Source organism: Leuciscus leuciscus (assembly GCF_965113295.1).
Source record: "Leuciscus leuciscus genome assembly, chromosome: 25".
NCBI lineage: Eukaryota > Metazoa > Chordata > Actinopteri > Cypriniformes > Leuciscidae > Leuciscus > Leuciscus leuciscus.
In genome coordinates this window covers 10,844,092-10,865,849 of record NC_138724.1, presented here as the reverse complement: position 1 = coordinate 10,865,849, position 21,758 = coordinate 10,844,092, and the positions used below count along the sequence as shown (strand labels likewise).

The 21,758-nt window shown below is 37.2% G+C and overlaps 2 protein-coding genes and 1 long non-coding RNA gene across 5 annotated transcripts in view; 1 reads left to right on the top strand and 2 right to left on the bottom strand.

The window, feature by feature from the left end:
• Positions 1-21,758, bottom strand: part of LOC309491101 (tumor susceptibility gene 101 protein) — a 186,551-nt gene that overhangs the window by 100,137 nt on the left and 64,656 nt on the right. The window lies entirely within an intron of this gene.
• The window catches only part of brsk2a (BR serine/threonine kinase 2a), a 207,048-nt gene that overhangs the window by 175,637 nt on the left and 9,653 nt on the right, over positions 1-21,758 (bottom strand). The window lies entirely within an intron of this gene.
• The window catches only part of LOC309491147, a 38,059-nt gene continuing 31,724 nt past the window's right edge, over positions 15,424-21,758 (top strand). Inside the window, exons 1-2 of the long non-coding RNA XR_014202939.1 lie at positions 15,424-16,222; positions 17,445-17,799. This is a non-coding gene — a long non-coding RNA (uncharacterized lncRNA). The remainder of the gene's footprint in view (positions 16,223-17,444; positions 17,800-21,758) is intronic.

Here is a 21,758-nt window from a genome sequence, read left to right as displayed (position 1 = left end):
ATAGTGTATGTCTCACAATTGTGACTATATTTTGTTATTGCAACTCTGACTGTCACTTAACTGAACCGTCTTTTCTCAACATTGTATGTCGCAAGTGCGACTTGGTTTGTCGCAAAGGTGGCTTTTGTTTCTCTCAAATGTAACTATGTCTCACAACTGCAGCTACTGCGACAACTGCAGCAACTGCGACTTTTTTCTTATCCTGACTTATAATCATAGTGTGACTTGCTTATAGGTCTTAAGTCAAAAATCATGAGTTTGACTGCTTAGAAAAGTACCATCACACCTCTCCTAAATGAGCCACATGATATGAGGTATCACTCATGTGTGCAGCATATACAGTGAAGGACGAGTTACACATTGAAGTTTAATAACCGTAATGGTGAAGTAAGTAGCCTACTGCTGCCTATTCATTGCTCTTCATTTTGCTAGACAAGGTGAACCAATCAGATTGTACTTAAGAGAAAAACCAACACAATAAAGACCCCCTGATGACCTCGAGCACCTCAGGGCTCATCCGTCACGACTGCACTGATCAGCCGCCTAATGAAACTTTTAATACTTCACTTGGCGTGATGGATTTCACATGCTTAATTTCCAATGTTTCATCCTAAATCGCTTTTCCCAGAGCAAGGAAAACCTCAGCTCTCCGAGATGCTGCAGTCGAGCGTTTGACTCATTTGAAGGCACGATTGCATGCTAGGCCTCTCTCACATTCACGCTCTAGCCTTCTCAAATTATCTTGGTAATAGCCGACATATCAAGGGGCTTTTGAAAGCGGAGGGGGAAACAGGGAATGGTAATGGAGTGAAATGAATGCTGATGAAGGCTTTTCATTTTTTGTGTTATATTTTACGCAGCGAATGTTCGTCTTTGTGTGAAATGGAAAACAATTCTGTCTAATCAACCCTAGTTAGATGTTGTGTAGTACGACTGAGCAGGTGTTTAGCCGTGGTTCACACAATAAATGTTTAATGTTTTGCTATGTTTCTTCCATTTAATAAGGTGATGTGCTGGAATCTTTAAGTTTTATCTTTAAGACTTTTATTTGACAATGAATTAAGTTTTAATTCCAACACGATGGGTTTCATTCACCATACGCACATATTTGTGCATGAGTGCAAAACCTGAGTTCAAATAGTTTAATGCATTATAGCTTGATCTGGGATAGGTTCTACACATAAATGCATTAATATACAAATTATTTTAGGAAACGGTATCGAACAATTACTGAAAAAACAATGGTTCAAACTAATGGTAGGCTTACCTCAAATACCAGATTTTACTCAGTAACAGTGTTTCATTTACATTTAATCATTTAGCAGATGCTTTTATACAAAGCGACTTACAAATGAGGAAAGAAATCAAACCAACAATAGGTAAGTTTAGCATAGTGCATGTAGCAAGTTTTTATATATATATATATATATATATATAACTCAGATGTTGTGTTTAATTTAAAACATTAAACATAGTCCAGTCATAGTCCAGCTTAAGTAAGTTCAGTAATGGTTTGTTTTTGTTGTAAAAAGTTATTAATTTAGTTTTTATATATATAGCTGCTCTAGAGAAAACCCTGATGTCATCGTCCAGCTCAGTTCAATTCTCATAATATTTACATAAAATACAGTACATCTTACAGTAAATGAGTCAGATATTAATTCAGCAAACTGACTGACTGAGTTCAATCAGTAAAGGATTTGTTAGACTGATTCAAGCCAACAACTCCTGAGCTTGTGAGCCTTTTCAAACAATTAGAAGAACCGTCTCAAAAGAGTAATTTTCTCATGAATCAGACGACACACACACGCTGTACACTGTTTATTTCTGCATACAGCCCACAAGAAACTGTTTTCTTGCTATTACAGTATATCGCAATACAGGGTCTTATCATCTCATCATCACATTAACGGTGTAAAATATGATTTCTCTGATTCAGATTCATTAAGAACATTAAAAAGGGTAAGAATAAATGTATGTCCATTTACAATTGCCGTGTCACAATTTTATCCTAGTTCTAATATTTAGAATTCCTGTAATTAAGCAAAAAGCTGTTGTAAAACAGAATCCTCTTTAATGTCAGAGGTTAAGCGGTCTTTTCAATACTTAAAAAAAGGCCTTGCTTTTTAAAAAGATTAGCTTTGCTAATTCATGTTCACGATTAAGTATTTCACACCCAAAAACCATGTTGTATTTTATATTCAGAACTGACTATAGTCTTCAAGGTTGCTTAACCATCATATTTTATCATAGTTCTACTAAATGTTTATCTCTAGCTTAACATCTAACATCTTACAGGTGATTTGACAAAAACGAGATTTGTCAGTCAGAAGGTTTTGAACAGAAGACTTCAAATCAGCCAAAGGAATTACACGTATCTTGCAACAGGTTTCTGTAATAATTTAAATGACAATGTGATCAAATATTAGGATTGTGATAAAAGCCTCTCGGTTGTATTTTAAGTTTTCTGTTTTGTCTGGCCATCTGGTACTACATTTAAAATGCTGGGATATCAATTCCACTGGTTAGGCCTTAGATTAAAATGACGGTGTGGTTTTTATTCCCGAAGGTGACAGAGCACTACTCATCAACATCATTGAATTTTGAAGGTCTCCAGTTTCATTGTCAGAATACAAATGGCAAATTTCACGGCTAATAAGCAAATCAAAATGAAGTCCCTAAAAGTTGGCTCCCGCCATATTTCTAAGCGTAGCCTTTTACTCAGGCAGTTATTTCTCTCGGATTGCTCCTCTCAATTCATTAACTTCAAAGCGTATTGTTTGCCCTTTCTTCTCCAAGTCTCGCTCCTTCTGAGTTTTCGCCCCAAGTGCTAGGTATGCTTACCCAAAACCAAGCACCAGAGTTATACCCTTTTATTTCTTCATATTCTTTCACCATTCCTACACAATGATCAAAGACAATGTTTTCATCAGGAATTACAAAGCTGTTTTTTTTTTTGCATGTCATGCATAAAAAGCAATTTTACACTAGCGGGATCATGAGATTGTGAAATGAATTCAAACAAATGCAATGCGGTGCATCTCTGCCTGCCAGGCACCGTAGACTAATGGTTGCGGATGTGGGCCGCTGTCAAAACAGTTGCAGGATTGATTTTAGGCAGGAATGAGCCATGAAATCCAGTCAAGGTTACAACAGATGACCATCCAACATCCATAAACCTCATATTCAGTTAGACATGAATAAAATGAGACTCAGCCACGGTGGGATCCCAATAGAATTCAATGGATTCACAGCATAAACTTAGATGCAACAAACTCAAAATACTCAGATTTGAATACAAAGTGTTAAACTTTGGTGTGTAACTCGTCCCGCACCATTTCTGAGCAGCCTAGCTTATAATCTTCACCTGGTAGGAGACAAAATTTCTGTTTTTGCTGTAATTAGGGCAATGTACAGGAGCACCAGAATATCACAGACACAGCAAATCATATATAAATTGTGAGACCAACAATATTGTGGCAGCGACGTATGCAAATACCACTCATATCTGCTTCAGAAAACAAAGATCTTTTTATAATTGTAGTTTTATAAAAAATATTTACATTATGTATATATACAAATTCAATTTATACAATAAAAAAAACATTATGCAATTAAATTATTTTGTTATTTTTGTTGTGTTATTTTGTTATCTACTGTTAATATTATTTGTTCATTTCTTTTCTTGATATTTCAGTTCTTTAGGTTAACGTTTAAATCCGAGAAGTGGCATTTTTTCCGTCAGTGTAGACTATAATTTTTTTTTTTTTTATACAAAAAAATTAAATGTGATATTAAATAAAAAAACATATGAAGAATAAAACTAACCGTTCCATTGCATACTCATTTTCACTCAGAAATAATTATGATTTTTTTTTTTTTTTTTTTAAGACTAAATTCAATTAATTTTGTCACATGATTATTTATTTTGTCACATGATCCTTCTAAAATCATTGCAATATGCTGATTTGGTGCTCGGTTATTAATAATAGCTATCCTTATTGTCAATGTTGAAAATGTTTTTGAAGCTCAATATTTTGTGGAAACTGTGATTCACTTTACCCCAAACATTTGTATGGTAGAGTATCACAGTTTCCACAAAAATATTTAAACATGGATAAAAAAAAAGTTTCTTGAACAACAAATCAGCATATTAGAATGTGACACTGAAGACTGGAGTAATGATGCTGATTCATCTTTGATCACAGGAATAAATTACATTTTAAAATATATTTATAGAACAGTATAGAAAAACTTTTAAATTGTAATAATATTTACCAATATTACAGTTTTTACTGTATTTATGGCCAAATAAATGCAACCTTGGTGAGCAGAAAATACATTAACTTTTCACCAGTAGTGTATATGATTTAAATAAAAAAAAAATCATTTTTATTTAATTTTTGTTTCGTTTTTTCTAAGCTAAACCCTGTCATGTGGTGTGACTTTTCACATATTCCATATAAATATAAAAAGAACATGTTTTTGCTGAGGGAAACATATCACATTAATTTCTAATCATTAGTCTACTGAAATCAAGAATATCAATTTGGGCGCGAGTCTCGGTGTATGAAATTTCATGATATTTCATAAGCGTACAGCTGGTGCTTTGAAAGACGGGACCTCAAGGATGTGTGTGTTTCGTTTGCTGAGCCTCGGGGATTCACTCTCACAACCAACACAAGAGAAAGAGGATTTTTCTGTAATCTCAGAGGAATCCAGAAGCCCTCCAACACTCCACCGACGGCGGAAGAACATGTTTGAGAGCGCAAACGCCGGCCAAATACATTCACAAGACTTCTCCACAGCAATACTCTGTGGAATGAGATATAAAGAACATGAATTTTTTTAATAAAATATATGTTAAGCTACATTAACCAGCTAGCATGGTCACCTCACCATAAAGCAAACATTGCTACGACCATAATAAAAATAAAACTATAAGAAATTGGAACCTATGTTAATGAGATCATCCCAAACTTTGGACTCTTCTGCATCATATATTGAAAAAGAATATGAACTCTATCCAGGGCAGGTCTGGCGTCAGTAGTTCCATTAAATGGAGGGTTAAACACATTCAATAGCAGCTCTACTGAACCCTCAGAAGCTCAGCCAACACACTGTCCACACCAGCAGACTGAAACGAGCTGAAACTGACGGCATAAAACCACATCAGAGACAAAGAGAAGAACATGCCCATATTTTACACCAAAATCTAAAGAATAGAACAAATAATTATAAATTACATTTTACCTAAAGTAGCTATTTTTGCATTGTAACATTATTTTCCTGACAATTATATATTTCCTGAAATCTCTCGGTGTAATGAAAGAAAAAATAATAATTGAATTATTGATCTTTGCACTGGAAGTGAATCAATCAAAAACTTCAGCTGGACAATAACTTTATTGAGCTGCTGTAAAGCCTAAACAATCTCTGTTACTTGATAATTATACAAATAATTTTTTTCGACATTACAACAGATTAAACAACACAAAAATAATAAAATAATGACAATGTTTAATTCTCGTTACTGTAATTTTCATGATTCAAGAATCATCCAGTCCAGATGCTTTTTTAAATAAAATTGTAGCACAACAAGTAAAAAGTGATCAGTTAACTTAACTTAAAAAAGTGAGGAAAGCTGTTGCCTTAAAATTATTAAGTAATAAACATAATGCATAATTGAAAACATTAAGTTATGTGAACTTGACAATTCCACATAACTTAATTTTTTTCAATTACACATGAAGTTTATTTACGTAATAATTTGAAGGTAACGGGTGTCCTCACTTTTTTTTTTTTTTTTAGTTAAGTCAACTGATCACTTTTTACAGTGAATATGTTATCAAAAAAATATTCTTAACAAATGTACATTGTTCAAATGTTTTGGGGTTGGTAAAAATGTATAATATTTTTAAAAGAAGTCTCTAATGCTAACCAGAGCTGCATTTATTTGATAAAAAATACAGGAAAATAGTAATATTGTGAAATATTATTACAATTTAACAGTTTTCTCATTTAATTATGCTTAATATGTTTGTGAAAACCCTGATACTGTTTTTAAGGATCCTTTTAATGAATAAAAAAAAGTAACAAAAAACAGCATTTAATCCATCTTTTGTAACATTATTTATAAAAAAATCAAGTCTTACTGACCTTACTTTACGTATTAAAGCAGGCTACTTAAATGTTAAACTGATCACAACGCCAAAATGCAAGAAATCTTTATTGCAAAACATACAATAACTGCTTTTACCCAGGCTTTTCCTAACAGATTCACCCAGATAGATGTGGGCATGTTTCTTCCGTTTGACACTTTATATGACTGGTTTCAGCTCTTCATACTGCAGTCATTCACAAAAAACATTGTCCTCTCGTTCTTCCTCAGAGCTCAGGGTCACATGACCTCTGTCTCTCTCGATCAGAGACACACAACACTGAAGAATGTAAAGAAGCCTCAGCTCAGATTTCACTCCTGTGAGAATGACAGCCATGTCTTTGACAGCATATATACAATACCAAAGCCCAGAAGCTGGATGGAGAGAAACTTGGTCTAGGAGACGAGTATGTATGAGCAGTCAACAGTAAAAAAAAGAGATTTTGCTCAAGGACGGGGAACCTGACCTTTCTCTCCCAGCACATTTCTCCCCAACATAATGATAGCCTACATAATGAACAGCAATATTTACCTATATGCTCAAGGACAGTCACCTCTGTGAACTTTTTTGAACAGTAACACAATCACTGAGAATCAGTGTTTAAACCAATCAAAACACACTGTTCGAAAAAACATTCAAGTTTAAATCAGAAAAATCAGGAAAAATCAGGATGGAGAAAGTCAAAAGGACAATGAAATCAGGATTCGGTTCTGTAAATGGTTTTTCAATGCTCTATGCTAATTAATCTTTTTTTGTACAATGACCATATCTCTCAAGTTCCCAAAAAAGTATCAAAGTGTGACTGCAGGAGGAGCAGACAGAAATTGAAAGCTTTATTTACTCATAATGTTGCCCTCTACCAAAGGGGAGGAACATTTTCATAGTTCTACCAGAAAGACTCGATGATATCACGATGACATTTATTAATTAATAGACCATAAAATGAAAACAGAAATATTGAATGATAAAGTTCTTTGGCGCGGGCCCCATCCGAAGCTCGTATTCAGAGGGTAGCGGACTCTTTCCTTGCCCGAATATGGAGGCAGGGGCACAGCCGACCCCCGGGGAGGTAAGGACAGGGACCATCCTGGTGGTGGTGGAGGTGAATGTTTGCATCATCATCTGCGAAATCAAACATGTGTAAGAAACGATCTTTTATACTCTAGGTATTAAATAGTGATTGGATAACCAGAAGTAATGAGTGACGTAACATTGAGACTTCCTGGCAGAACTTTACGCTAAAGCTTTCTTTTCCTAGAATTATTGACGGAAGTACCTGGATTTTGGCGTGTTCGCAACGCAGGAACTGGAAACTATTTTAGTTATAGGAACTCCTTTTGGAGGAACTAATTTAGCTTGTACTTCAGAGTCGGGTCTAAACCAGCACTATAGGAACTACCAGTGACGTTAGTGTACGCTGATTGGCCGCACGAATGCAACACCAGCACCCGCCATTTTTAAAAAAGCTATGTAAACACACAGATTACAGCCTATATATTTACTCCAGAAAATAACTCTGCGAACATGGAAAACAGTGATAGATGAGCCTCTTAACCTTTACGCTGAGGAGAAAATCCAACGCAACTTTGAGGGGACCAAAAGAAATTATGTATTTCTGCTCCGCTAGCGACACTGGACATCTACCACACGGCATACGCTTATACCTTTTCATTACTGTCTATTTTCTATGTATAACAGTTTTATCTAAGACAATACTGTTAGACAGATCGTAAACTAATGAACACAGAGAATCCGAGCACTGTGTGATCAGGCTCTGGCGTTCTCAGCACCGTCAAAATAAAAGTCACGACAACAAGCGCGGCTTACGTCACTTCAGAGTTCCTACTGGCGGTGCGAATGCAACCAGGAAAATGTTCCTAAGGGAACCATTAGTTCTCGGGGAACCACCCCGGTGGCTAGCTCCTAGAATTAAGTTCCTAGAACTACCTGGTGCGAAAGCCCCTCAAAACTCTGAAAACTCATTTGCAATTTTGTTCGGATTCAAAAATAATACCTTGACATGTCGCACCAGATACTGATCCTTCCAGGATGGGGAATGAGATCTGAGAACGACAGCAGGGGGGAAGATTTTCAAAAGGCCGTTTTTAAAGCTATTAGAAGAATGTTTCCTTTCGAATTTGACAGATGTGATTACCATCATCTGCCATTGTATGTAAATTGTGTAGTAAGAGGAGTCTCCTCCTGGGCTAATCAGGAAGATAAACACAGACATGCCACCCAATCCATCAAACCAAGATGTTTTAGATGTGAAAATGCTAAATATAATCTCACACACTCTTTTTTGTATTCGGCCACCCATGGAAACCGGGGTGACCTTTTGTGACCTTCCCCAGTAGCCACCTGCCAGTTAGCCTGTTCTCCACTGATCCCCTGAGAGCCCATTTTTTCCCTCCTCCAAGTTAACCACACTGAGAGTCCCCATCACCACACCAATTACAACACACATCAGCCTGTCTCTCGCCGACTGTCCCCAAACCCTCTGATCACTGGGCTCTTTCAACCCCCAGCCTTGAGGCTTTCCGGCGGGACAGCAGCCCCTGAAATCTCCCTCCGCATTCGTTAAAGCCAGAAGAAATACAGAAGCGCCCGGGGCTGGGGAGCAGGACAGGCTTGAAACGATGTCTCAGCACATTTCACTTAGAAACATATTGATTCGCCTACCACACTTTCTCCAGAGTAATTGCGGTGTCTTCGCGCTCTGCGATGCCTCCCTCTGGGCCTTCGTCGGAATAGAGCTAACGTTGTTACAGTGTTAATGTTGTTTATTTGTTTACTTGTTTACTATGACCTGTATCCAAGAACAAAAGGAGAACAGCGGATCAGTCCTACACGCCGTTCAAACAACTGTCAGACACCAACTGAAAGTGACGGATCAAAGCTCGACTTTCCTGATCAAAGCATTGCGTATCGAAGCCGAAACACTTCTGCATATGCACGTAGGTGTCCTGTGTTGTTTTCTTTTTGTCCTCTCACATGACAGACATGTCCCACTTAGAGATCAGTTCATGGTTGTGGAATAAATGCTAATATATCCATGAGCACAACGGTACAACATACTGAACAAACTTCCATCCCTCACGTCAAATTAAATATGCCATCAGTTAGTTGTTATGTATGTGCAACACACAATTTTTTTAAGTCCCCCTGTAGTCAATCATTTTATCCCTTAAAACTCATCTTTGATCACCAAAAAGACATATTTAAGCGTTTTTTCCTTTAAAAAATATAGCTTGAATGTAACTCTACACCCTTGCCTCATTTAGTATATGCGGTGCTGTGAATATGCAAATGAGCCCCGCCTCCACTCACACCAGTTCAGAGATCCACTTGTTGGTGATCACACGTTGATCTGATTGGTTACAAGGTGGTGACATCAGAAACACCAGCGATTTCAAACCGTGTTTTTGAGACTGTCTTTGGTTCACTGCAGTTTTAAGGAGAAGATACTCAGCAATGGTGTTGACCTATGAATTTACACATAGCCTAGTTTGTCTTAAAGCCTATTAAACACACCACATGGACAACATTAAAACCTTGATTTTCACCACAGAGGGACTTTAAATCGACTAGTCGTAGTAGTTGTCTGAACTACTAGTAGACTAATATTTCTTGAGGAAACCGGTTTTAGGTTAACCTAACCAGAAGCAGAAGGACTTTTAATATCATTTGCAAATATCTGCCTCTATGTATTATTTTTACTGCGAAATCTTTGCTGTTTTTATTATTATTATTTGATTTGCCATGTCTGCGATCTTTACAGCGTTAAAACGTATGCACAATTCGATGGGATTAATCCTGTCAAACACATCAATCCACCATGTGTGTTTATTAGGTATGATCCATCTCTCATGCAGCATAATGAGACCATGCAGCAGACGGGGGTGAACGAGGGTTTTCACAAAGGCAAACGTCTTGTCTTATTCCTCATGTCCCACCTGTCACAACTTTGCGTATGGAGGAAATGGGAATGGGGGGGTGTGGAGGAAACTGAAAGGAAGGATGAAGAACAAGAGAAACGAAAGGCTTCACATATCAGTTTCATCATGGAGTTTAACACACGGTCCCCAAGACCCCTATTAGAGCCATTGCAGACATGGAGCTGCGGGGGGAACCAATTATGATGCAATCCATCTGAGTGAGACTGTGGGATCTGGGGCCACTGTGAGTGTGTAAGTTCAGGAGAAACAGTCTTTTCAATTAGCCATTAGATTTGTTAGGCTCTTGTGAATATGGACACAGTAACACCGTTGATGATTGTAAGATCTGATATCTCTAAGATCAGAATAATCTATGAAACAGTGTAAATACTATAAGCCAGTCAAACTTTCAGGTCAGCATTAAGTCTGGTCCACTTATTAGCGTATTCTGTCCAAGAACCATCCACAATGAACGTAGTCTGACCAACACGTGTCCTTTCGACATGAACAGTCCTTTCAATGTGTAGTACCATTTTTTATTTTTTATTTTTTACGAACAGCACCAATTCTTTTAAACATTGAATGAACATGTTGACGACATACATTACATCTATATTTCTCCATTCTTGAAGAATGAACTCTTTCAGATCCTGGATGCTGGATGGAGAATGACATTCAACTTGTCTTTTCAGATCGTCCCACAAGTCTTCTATTGGGTTGAGTTCTGGTGACATGCTTGGCCACTGAATCACTTTTACCCTGTTCTTCCTCAGAACCAGTGACCTTCGATGCATGTTTTGGGTCATTATCGTGTTGAAAGAGTGACCGGTGACCTAGGGCACACAGAGTAATGGTAGCTTCTTCTCTTTCAGTATTTCACAGTACATCTGTAAATGCATGATGCCATCTATGAAATGCAACTCCCCGACACCTGCAGCATTTTTCATTGTACTCCTCACCCTTGCGACACCATACAGTTTGAAACAGTTCATTAATCTTTGTCTCATCACTCCAAAATATAGAGTCCCAATAATGGTCTTCGCCTTTGTCAACATGAGCCCTGGCAAAGTCTAGATGGGCTTTTTTGTGCATGGGCTTCAGAAGTGGCTTCCTTCATGGACGACAGTCAAGCATGCCACTCCTCTACAGTGTACGTCGTATGGTGTCACAGGAAACACTCACCTCAGTTTGACTTTCTAATGATTTAGCCAACTGTGCTGTACTTGCATGGCGATTTTCTTCAACTTCTCTCATCACAAAACGCTCTTAACGAGGTGTTAACTTCCATGGACGGCCTAGACGTTTCAGCGAGCTTCCCACAAGTCCATCCTTTTTAATTTCTCTCTAAGGGGCTGTTTACACGACACCATTTTCAACTACATGACAACAGCATTTTGGGTGCCTGAAAACGCAAAGTTTTGAAAACGGGTTTCAAAGTGCAAGTTTTTGAAAACTGTCTCCGTGTAAACGACAAAAACGCGATTCTCTAAAGACGATGACATCATGCACATGTGTATTTCTATAGTGTTTCATCGCCATCTAATGGCCTGGCAGCAGAATACAGCGTTTTTAGTAGAACCGTGTGAATGGGGATCGTCTTGACAATGTCTGTACGCGGAAAACTCAAAGGAAAAACTTCTGTTTTAAGGATATCGTTAACATGTAAACTCTTACACTCTTAAACTCTTAATTCCACTCTTCATTGTCAATTATCCTGTGGCCACCTGTGTGAGGACTGATTAGACTCATCAGCTCAATTCCTGTTAATTACAATTTAATTTTATGTTTTCTCCTAACACATTCATTGGGGTGTACTCATTTTTGCACCATAATCTTAAATTATTTTGTTAGAATAGTTTCAATTGTGCCTATGGTACTGACTAATCTAATTTAAAACCAATAAACCTGATCTGCACAAATATTTAATTGTATAGGATCCCATAGAAAGTATTCATTTAAAAGCGAGATGGATATTTTTCAGAGAAATCTGTCAAGGTGTACTCGTTTATGCTGAGCACTGTGTGTGTGTGTACTGCATATATATATATATACACTTGACACAATCACAAAATTTTGTGTTTTGTGAGTTTCACCCTATTACTAAAGGAATTGACCACATGAATATTGGATTTTTAAATTGCATGTCAACAAATCATTAAACATTTATCCCCCCCCAAAAAAAAAAATGAACAGAAGCATGCTGACCACATGCTGATTTGGCAGTTATGTTGCACATGGTGTGTGTGGAGGGTGTGCAGTGACATGCAACTCAGCAAGGCAAGAGAAAGTGTGAGAAAGCGATATGTGGAGAGAACGCGTGAGGCGAGGTTGTTTGATGCGGGATGAGAGGGGGTTTGTCTGGTTACATAACCTCCAGAGAGCACAGGCCAGCCATCTGCTGCCGCACGACCAACAGGCAAGTCCATTACTAACAGCAGCAGGGTTTAATCCTCTCATACACAATCTTTTTGTTCTCTCATCTCTTTTTCTCTTATCAGGCCCATACGTCTCTCTTTGTCCTCACGTCTACCTCTCTGTCCTCGCCCTGGTCTTTCAACCTTTTCTTTACAGTCCATGTTTGATGTCTGTTTTTCAGCCTCTCTCTCCATCCTGCCTCTTATTGCTATTTCTGTCTGGTTTACTGTCATGTGTAATGTAACACTATATGAAGCTTACATTTAAATAAACCATTTTGTTGTATTTTACTTTCCCAGAAGTCCAGTGGATGAAGCCAGTCATTAGCCCCGTTTACATGTAGCATTGTATTCCGATTATAACCAGTTTAAAAGTCCAATCAGAATGAAAATGCTCCATGTCAACACCTCAATCGGAATAAAAATGCTCAAACCGATTGAAATTTCAGTCGGATTGAAGGGGGTGGAATAAACCTTTTCATGAACCGATCAAATTAAAGATTACACCATGTAAACGAGCTGATCCGATTACTTTGAGTGAACGTCTTTCTGCGCATGCCTGGTTTTGCGCCAGGTAATTCTGTCAGCTAACGTAATGCCTTCTGTTTGTGACCAGGTGCAAAAAACTATGCACGCTAACCATTACCATAGTAAACATGGTAAATATGAACGCTTAGAAATCAGCGAAATCAGACAAATCAAGAAATTAGACAAATCATATAGGTTATAATAATCCTGATTTATTTTATCTGTCAGTAGCCTACGTCTCGTCTCTTTGTACCGGACTATCCTCTTTATCTCTGACTGAAAATATAACTGTATCCTTCTGGGAGAGAGTGCTAAAGCTCCTCAGGTCATATTTTTGGTGGCATATTTGTAGAAATTATCATTCTTTCTAAATGTGATGTAAATATGTGCTGTAACTAGGCTACCAAATAAACAGAAACAGACGCGACTGAATAAGTTGCGTGTCCTCTTTCTTTTGTGAAATAGACGTTCACAAACGTCATAAATGGTAAACCACTTTATTTCTGTGTGACTAATTTGCAATTTTGACACAAATTAATTCATTATGATCAATGTGTCGCTTTTTATTGTAAACCTGTGGTAAAACATCGATGCTTGGGTTTTAAATATTCAATTAAACAACAAAAATGCCAGCAAACGGTCGCTCTTGTTTTGCGATCACGCTGTTTCCAGTGATTTCTTTCTGATTAGTTTTCTGATAAAACTTCCATTTTGTTGGTGAAATGATGGGTTAGTGTGACGTTGTTCCAGAGAGGCGTGTTACGGGCGTGTTTGAAGCGCTGTGGAGCTTCTGCCCAACAGTGGAAACGCAGCAGATTTTGGGCACGGTGCTACTGGCCCGAGGATATTAGCCTGGCACGGCCGTTTAAAGCCCTGGCTCGCACTGGCCCGACAGTGGAAACGCGGCTAATGCCTACAACTAACGCAACGATTAAGTGATGCACCATCTTGACAGGATTGAAAACGTGGAAAATGATGAGCTTCCAGATCCGGCAGACAAGTGTGCGCATGTCACAAAATGATTTCGATTGAAAGCGTCAGCACATGTAAACACCAGATCGGTTTAGATAACATCCCATGTAAACAGTCAACCGGAATCCGTCAATCAGAACGATCTTAATCAGAATAGCAAAAAAGTGTGCATGTAAACGGGGCTACTGAGTTTTCACTTTCTATATGTCATTCTCTCTCATTTCCTCTCTCTCTTCCAGAAAAAGCGAGTAGTCACAGAGACTTCCACATCAAAGGCTGTGTAGGAATATGCAGTTTAACTCTCAGAGGTATATCAGCTGTGCCAGACTGAGTCTGCAGCAGAAGAAACTCTCCAAATCATCCATTTTCAAGAGATCTAGAGCTTGCGAAACCAGGCTCTGAAAACTGGACATGGAAGAATCTTTATCGGCTGTCAAACAGTGTATCCATCCATACGAGTCAATGACAAATAGAGCTTAGTCACTAAGAGCTTAATACTTAACTAATTGAATGTGTTTGTGTTGGTTTCATCTGGTTTTGGAAAAAACGTATCCCATTTTCAAGAAAAGATTCAATTTAAATGACTGTAAAAATGCTATGTGGAGTAACAGTCAATAAAAAGTATTTTATCTTGAATACATCTCTAGTCATTATACACTCTAAAAAATGTTGGGTTGTTTCAACCCATGTTTGGGTCAAATATGGACAAACCTAACTCTGTGTCTACAACAACAGATATTACATTACATTGTCGTTCTGCATCGCGTAGCAAAAGCTAAAGGCTGTTTACACTGGACGCGACAAAGTTCCCGTTGCAAAGCATTTGTCCTTCGTTTCAGTACGTCATGAATAGGAGGAGGCATCAGTTTACTGTTGAAGATTTGTTGCTCGCGTTCTAGTGTAGACAGAATCAAAGTTTATAATAAGTTGTATTGTCTTTTGTCACGTCATATCGTGTCACTCATGTCTGGTGTAGTTCTGGTTTAAAAAATGTGATAAAAATTTTGAAATCAATGGTTGGGTTTGTCCATATTTGACCCAAACAAGGGTTATAACAACCCAGCATTTTTTAGAGTGTATTTTTTTAAGGTCTTGTTTTTGTTTTGTTTTTTACAAAATTATGAATTACATCTTCATAAATACCAGTTTTTGGGGAGTCTGGTGTGACTCCCAAAAACTGATATTCATGACATTTTACAACCCAAACTAACTTCGCCTTGTCATAAAATATCATCTCTAATATAATTTCCAGTTTTACTGTTTTGCACCACATGACTTTTGAAAAAATAAATTGTTGACCTTTTTTGACATACTGATGATATTCGTTACCCTTAACTTAGGTCAACTGTGCCTTACTAAGATTTAACAAATTTTTTTGTCATTAAAACTATTTCCGCAATTCTTATTTCTATTTCAGTCAACATGAATCCAATGAACATCATGAGAAATATAGCTATTACACTTTTCATCCATGGTCAATGGACCATTTCTTTTAGGTAGTCAAAGTGGTCATGCCATTGGGAATATACCGTGTAAAATAGATGGCTTTTTCCTCGAAGGATTGTGCGAACCCCACAAACATGCACGTTTGCACAGCAGTCACCATAGAAACAGCAAGCAACAGGTAAAACACACCTCCAGCATCTGTACATATCAGGCCTATCTTCTATTTAAAGCACACCACCTTCCCAATGATGTTGAGAAGAACCACAAAGACTATGACTCGCACTCATATTATAAGTAATAGAAAACTGAATTCCTTCAATATATACTAACAATAAGTGAACACTTGGAAAACAAATTTTAAATGGCAGCAATGTACAGTAACAAGCACACTATTTTCAATAACATTGCATCAGTTTTCACCTCAGAACTTCGTTTGACTCACTCTTTGGCTACTGGTCAAATCGGCAGGCAAGTGTGAACTGTGCTGAGTAATGATTGGAAAAGCATCCGAATATTTCTTTATCAGGAGGCAAACGCATTGAGCTTTGAAGCCGCTTGGCTTCCCTCTGGTTGACTATGAGCAAAGGATATTGACGCGCTTAGCTTTCACGGAGCATGTGAGGGTATACGCGCCCTCGGGCTGGAGAGGAACGAGGGGTTTAGTCTCCATTTCAAAGAGAATTTTTGCATTGCTGCCTCTCAATATTTCTGTGGTGACATAAGCTCTTCAACTCATCTGAGATGGAGGGATGGAAAACAGGAGGTGAGTCTGGTTAGCGTCACGGTTAGCAGAAGCTCATTAGCTGCTCTCAGTCTTAACGCTGATGTATGTTATTTTAATTCAATGTTAAAGTACTTTCTCCTATCTCAGAATAATATGCAAAGACAACTACATGTAAGATATCCATAGGTTGTTTGTCCAAAACTGTAAACACTGTGGCTCTGAAGCTATCAAAATATACTCTGTAAGCGTCTGACCAGCCATTATTTTTGAAGCAAACAGGCCTAATCAGATTTAACCAACGTGTTACCAATCTTGTAACCAATCAGGTCAACGTGTGATCGTCAACGAGTGGATCTCTGAGCTGGAGTGAGTGAGTGGAGGCGGGGCTCATTTGCATATTCATAGAACCACGTATACTAAATGAGGCAAGAGTGTAGAGTTACATTCAAGCTATTTTAAGGTATGAAGTTTTTTTTTTCAAGGAAAAAAAGTTTAAATGTGTAATTTTGGTGTTTAAAGATGAGTTTCAAGGGATACAAGTATTGACTACAGGGGGGACTTAACTATAACATTAAAAAACAAGTTTCAAGTGGCTGCTTACTCTTCCGTCCTCAGTGAAAGTTAAATTATGTGTGAAGCAACAAATCACCGCAAAAATAAATGTAATGTATAGTTTTGTAGGGCAAGAATCTTAACCAATGAGATTATACAGGGGGCGGAGCTAACTAGTCAACACTACACTGAAAAAAAAGGGTATAGGATTTACTTTGAAACAATTTTCACTCAGAAATCCCTAGTAAATTTCACAAATAATTATAAGCAAATGGCAAGAAACACTGAATTAGACGAAATTTTGAAACAGAAAGACTAAAATAGTATTTTTCTTTTTGTATAAAATAAAAGTGTGTTTACATAGTATATGTGTGTGTACTGTGTATAATTATTTTGTATATATAAATACACACACATGCATGTATATATTTAAGAAATATTTGCTTGTATATACTATATATATATATATATATATATATATATATATACACGCATAATTTATATTATATATAAATATTTTATATATAAATTTAAAAAAAATCTTAAACATATACATGCATACGTGTGTATTTATATATACAAAATAATTATACACAGTACACACATATATTATGTAAACACAAATTTTGGATGTGATTAATCGTTGCCCGGCACAATTATTTTTATAAAACGTACTCCAATAATTTACATTTTTGTTTGTTTTTTGCAGGGTCTCCAGTCACAACAAAACTGTGAGGAAAGTCCTCACTACTAAACAGATGAGTATTTCTGAATGTTGCCGTAATCGTTTTTAAGTTATTTATGACAGACAGAAATACATCAATATGTACAATATGTCCTTCTTTGTGTGTTGTAGCAGCTCTTGGCTTTTACGGCAGGTGTAAGTGTTACAGCGAGGAGCATGGAGCAGTGCAGGCCGGCGAGAGCACTCGTGGGGGTATTATGAGAGGGAAGGTGATTATCAGGCTCCTCGCAGCGACTGGGCCAGTCGATTAAAACTCTCAGCCCTTCGCAATAAATCTCAGCCTTCCTCAGGGACCATATTAATGACTGTGTGGACACAGGTGGGTTACTTTCTATTTCAATGTTTCTATTGTGAATTTCTCTGGTCTTATAGGAAATTATATTATAGAAATTTCTCTGGTCTTCAAGGCTTTGCAAAAGTCTGAGGTAAAACTAAAAACGGTCTTAAAACAATAATACTAAAAATAGTATTTTTTATTGTTACTATTTGTAACTTTGATCTCTGCAAAGAAAACATGATGGCTAGTAAAGTAAACATGACACAGCTGGATGCCTGTTGTTTGGGAACAGTCGTGTAAAGCCATGTTTCCGCCGCAGGAACTTTCCCAGGAACTAGGGACTTTGGGCTGGTACTCGGTGTGTTTCGACCGCAGGAACCAGGGTCTAAATGAAGTTCTGGTTAAAAATTTCCCCCTCAGAATGGGGGGGCTCACGAGGTAGCACTTTTTCACAGTTCAGGAACTTTAGGGGGTGTGACTCGGCGCTGGACATGCCGATTGGTTGAGTTCATGCCGCATTTTGATTGGTTGACTCAACGCAGCATTTCATTTCAAACACCATTTTTAAAAGTCTGTTGTGGTGCGTGCAGTCCTACGTCACTGGGCTAATTTGTCTAACCTTCACAATACTTTAGACCGTGGTGGAAACGCAGAAAGCATCAGGTTTTGGGGGGAAAAAGTTCCTGGGAAAAAAGTTCCTGGGACAAATTGTTACGGGTAATTTCGGTGGAAACGCAGCTTAAGAGAGTTTAGGGAGGGAATTATACCGAACCACTTTGAGGACAGACTTTGGATCAGGCATTTCAGAATAACTAAAACAAGATCAGTCAGCTGGTTGCTCCAGTTATTCTGTCCCATCCGTCTGTTGACTTTTTTGATGTGCATGGAGGAATTTATTGGATAATAAATGTGTTTCCAACGTAGTATTCGTTCATGTTTTCTTATCAAATAATTTTTTTTAGAATGTATGCGCATCAAAATGCGCATAATAATAGGTGGATGGAAAAATAGCTAATGATTATTTAATTGCAAAACGTATTAATTTGCCTGCTGATGCAAAACATGAAAACCTTGCCATATAACTCAACAGAAATAGTCCAACATTCTTATAATCTTATAACATTTATAGAGTTTTTTCAGTGCGAGAGGGAAAGTAAAGTTCAGAGCTGTCCACCCCTCAGAGTCCATTAAAAACCCATCACGAAGGTGACATTTATTCTGTGATTTATGGAAGAATATTCACTGCTGGCAGTTTGTACAGCAGAGGTCTTGACCGTTAAACCAACAGAGGAGCGGAATAAAAAAAAAAATACATGAAAAATCAAATACAGTGAGTCAGAATGGTAACTGTTGTGTCACAAAGCATTTGACCAAAATGATGCTTCAAGGGTCGAAGGGTGAAGAGCTCTTAATAGCACTTGGTAAGTTTCATGCACTTTGGTGTGTTTGGCACTTTAGTTTAAATGTCAGTAAAATAATGTAAACTATTAACACCATGTAAAGAATTGCTTACTAAAAGGCACAAAACCTGAAAATCCTGCTCATATTTGAAGAAATTATCCATACATTCATACATACACACACACACACACATACATACATATATATATATATATGCATATACATATATATATATATATGTGTATATATATATATATATATATATATATATATATATATATATATATATATATATATATATATATATATACATACATACATACATGCATACACATACACGCGTTTGTGCTGCACACGTTCGTGCTGCAAGCCTTAGTGCACAATTCTGATTTACTGCTCAGATCTGATTTTTTTTTTTTTTTTGGCTGTTCACATTATTATTTTTTTATGTGGCCAATATCAGATTTCAGTGTGAACAGGTCACAATCCTGAACTGAATTTTAACATTATAGGAAACTCATATATCATTAATGATTTTTTTCTGAAACATATTAATTGGAAAATGCCTTCCTATAGTAGACCAGTGCTGTATAGAGCCCAGCAACACAAAATCAGACATTTTATTGACTGCCGTAAAACATTACGCAATACTGTGAAGACAATGATTCAGTTTACAGTTGTTTAAGATACATTTGGAAGTCTTTCAGCAAATACAACCTAAATAACATAAAATTACAGCAATCTCTATTTTCCAAACTTCTATGTAATTTATAGCAAAATTGCTAACTGAGAGAACAGATTTCACATGCAATCACTGCATTTACATAAAAACAACCATTAGATGTTCTCTGCTAAGGCAATTTTGGCCCTAAATGGCCCTTTTTACACAAAGATGCAAAGTAAACATTTAAGCTGTTGGATATGTTTTATGGTCGGGATGCTGTGCAATTTGAAGAGGATGAGTCACTGAATTGTGTGTCTGTGAGAATTTGCCATTAACACTTTCCTCATTTAACAAGGCTGGTCCATCTAATAGCCAGTAAAGCCCCATCGTGCACATTACAAGCTCATCGCCATGCACACATTTAAAACACTCGGTTTCTGGTTTTCTGTCATGTTGTTGTCATTGAGGAGTGCATTGTATAAAATTTCTAACTAGCTGGGCGAAACTCACAAAGCAAGAACACGCATGTGTCATATGTTATCCCAAAATCAAAAGAAAGTAATAAGAAATTATATTTTACTTAGAAAATTATGCTTATTTTTAGGATCATTAAGATAAAAAAAAAAATTGCATTGTGACTTTCATGACAATTAGCATAAAACAGTAAATCCAGAACTGGGCCCTCATTAAATTATGGAATAAAAAAATAGGCCTATTTGTGGAAAAAATATTTCATATTTGAGTTACATAAAAGCTTTTTATTTGTTTTCTTCCTAATTGTCCTTGAAATAGTGGTCAAGAAACAAAATACTTTTACAAAACACATACATTGTGGCATTTGTTGCACATCACCACAGCCTTTAATTATTGAAAACAAAAAAAACGCCCGGATTCATTACGGTAATGCATTATGGTAATGAGGATGCATTACGGTAATGAGTTTTTTGTTGTTGTTTTTTTTCACAAAGAATAATGTTTCTTGTGGTTTTGTGATACAATGCTCTACATTAATATTAACATGTATTTGAAGGTGCATAAATAAGACTTGCAACCCATTTCACTTCTGTAATGTGATGTATTTTAGAGTGAAACAATATTTAATGCGAAAAAAAGCTTGAGCAGGACCCAACAAATTGATTGGATTGAGAAAAGTACTTTTTTAGAAATTTGATGATGTAATTGAAAAGCAAAGTTGTTTCAGAGGCTGTACAAGTTGTAGTTGCATAGATTTTGTTGGGAAAAAACCTGCTCCCATCATGTAAGACCAATAATCAAATAACTTTTAATTTCATGTCACATTTTAAAATCTTGAATGGCTATCGGTCCATCTTTTATAAGAGTTTGTCAAAAAAAATTAAATTATTATTGAGGAAGGGTTGCCAGGTCTGTGCAACAAAAGTAACCCAATGGCCAGTCAAAATAGCCTAAAAGTAGCCCAATGCGATTTTCTCCATCGGGCGGCCACTGAATTTGTATGTCGTGGGGTTTTGGGGGTGTTGGAGCACCGAGATTGTTCTTACTGGGGTGGAAATTAAACCGCGGAAACAAATGTACCTGCAGCAACAACTTAAACGTAGCCCAATTCAGTGGGAAATCTGCGGACTTGGCAACACTGGTAAGGGGATACAAAAGAAGCACACAATTAAAAACACCCCAAAAATGCAAGCACACAGATCTAGTCCTGAAGTAACGGTTGGTGATGTAGAAGAGAGGAGAGAGACTTTGTAGTAATTGAATGTTATAATGTGGGAGAGGTCCGCGCACCCTACTGAGAGAATCCCATTAGTGGCCAGTGAGATTTAATCGCCATGTATGAAATGATTAAAAACCTCAGTGAATCGCTCTATTCCGCCCTGTTAAGGGTGATTCTGCGATCACGAGTGGACCGTGCCGAAACACTGCGGACTGTGTGTCTATACACACTCAAATGCAAATT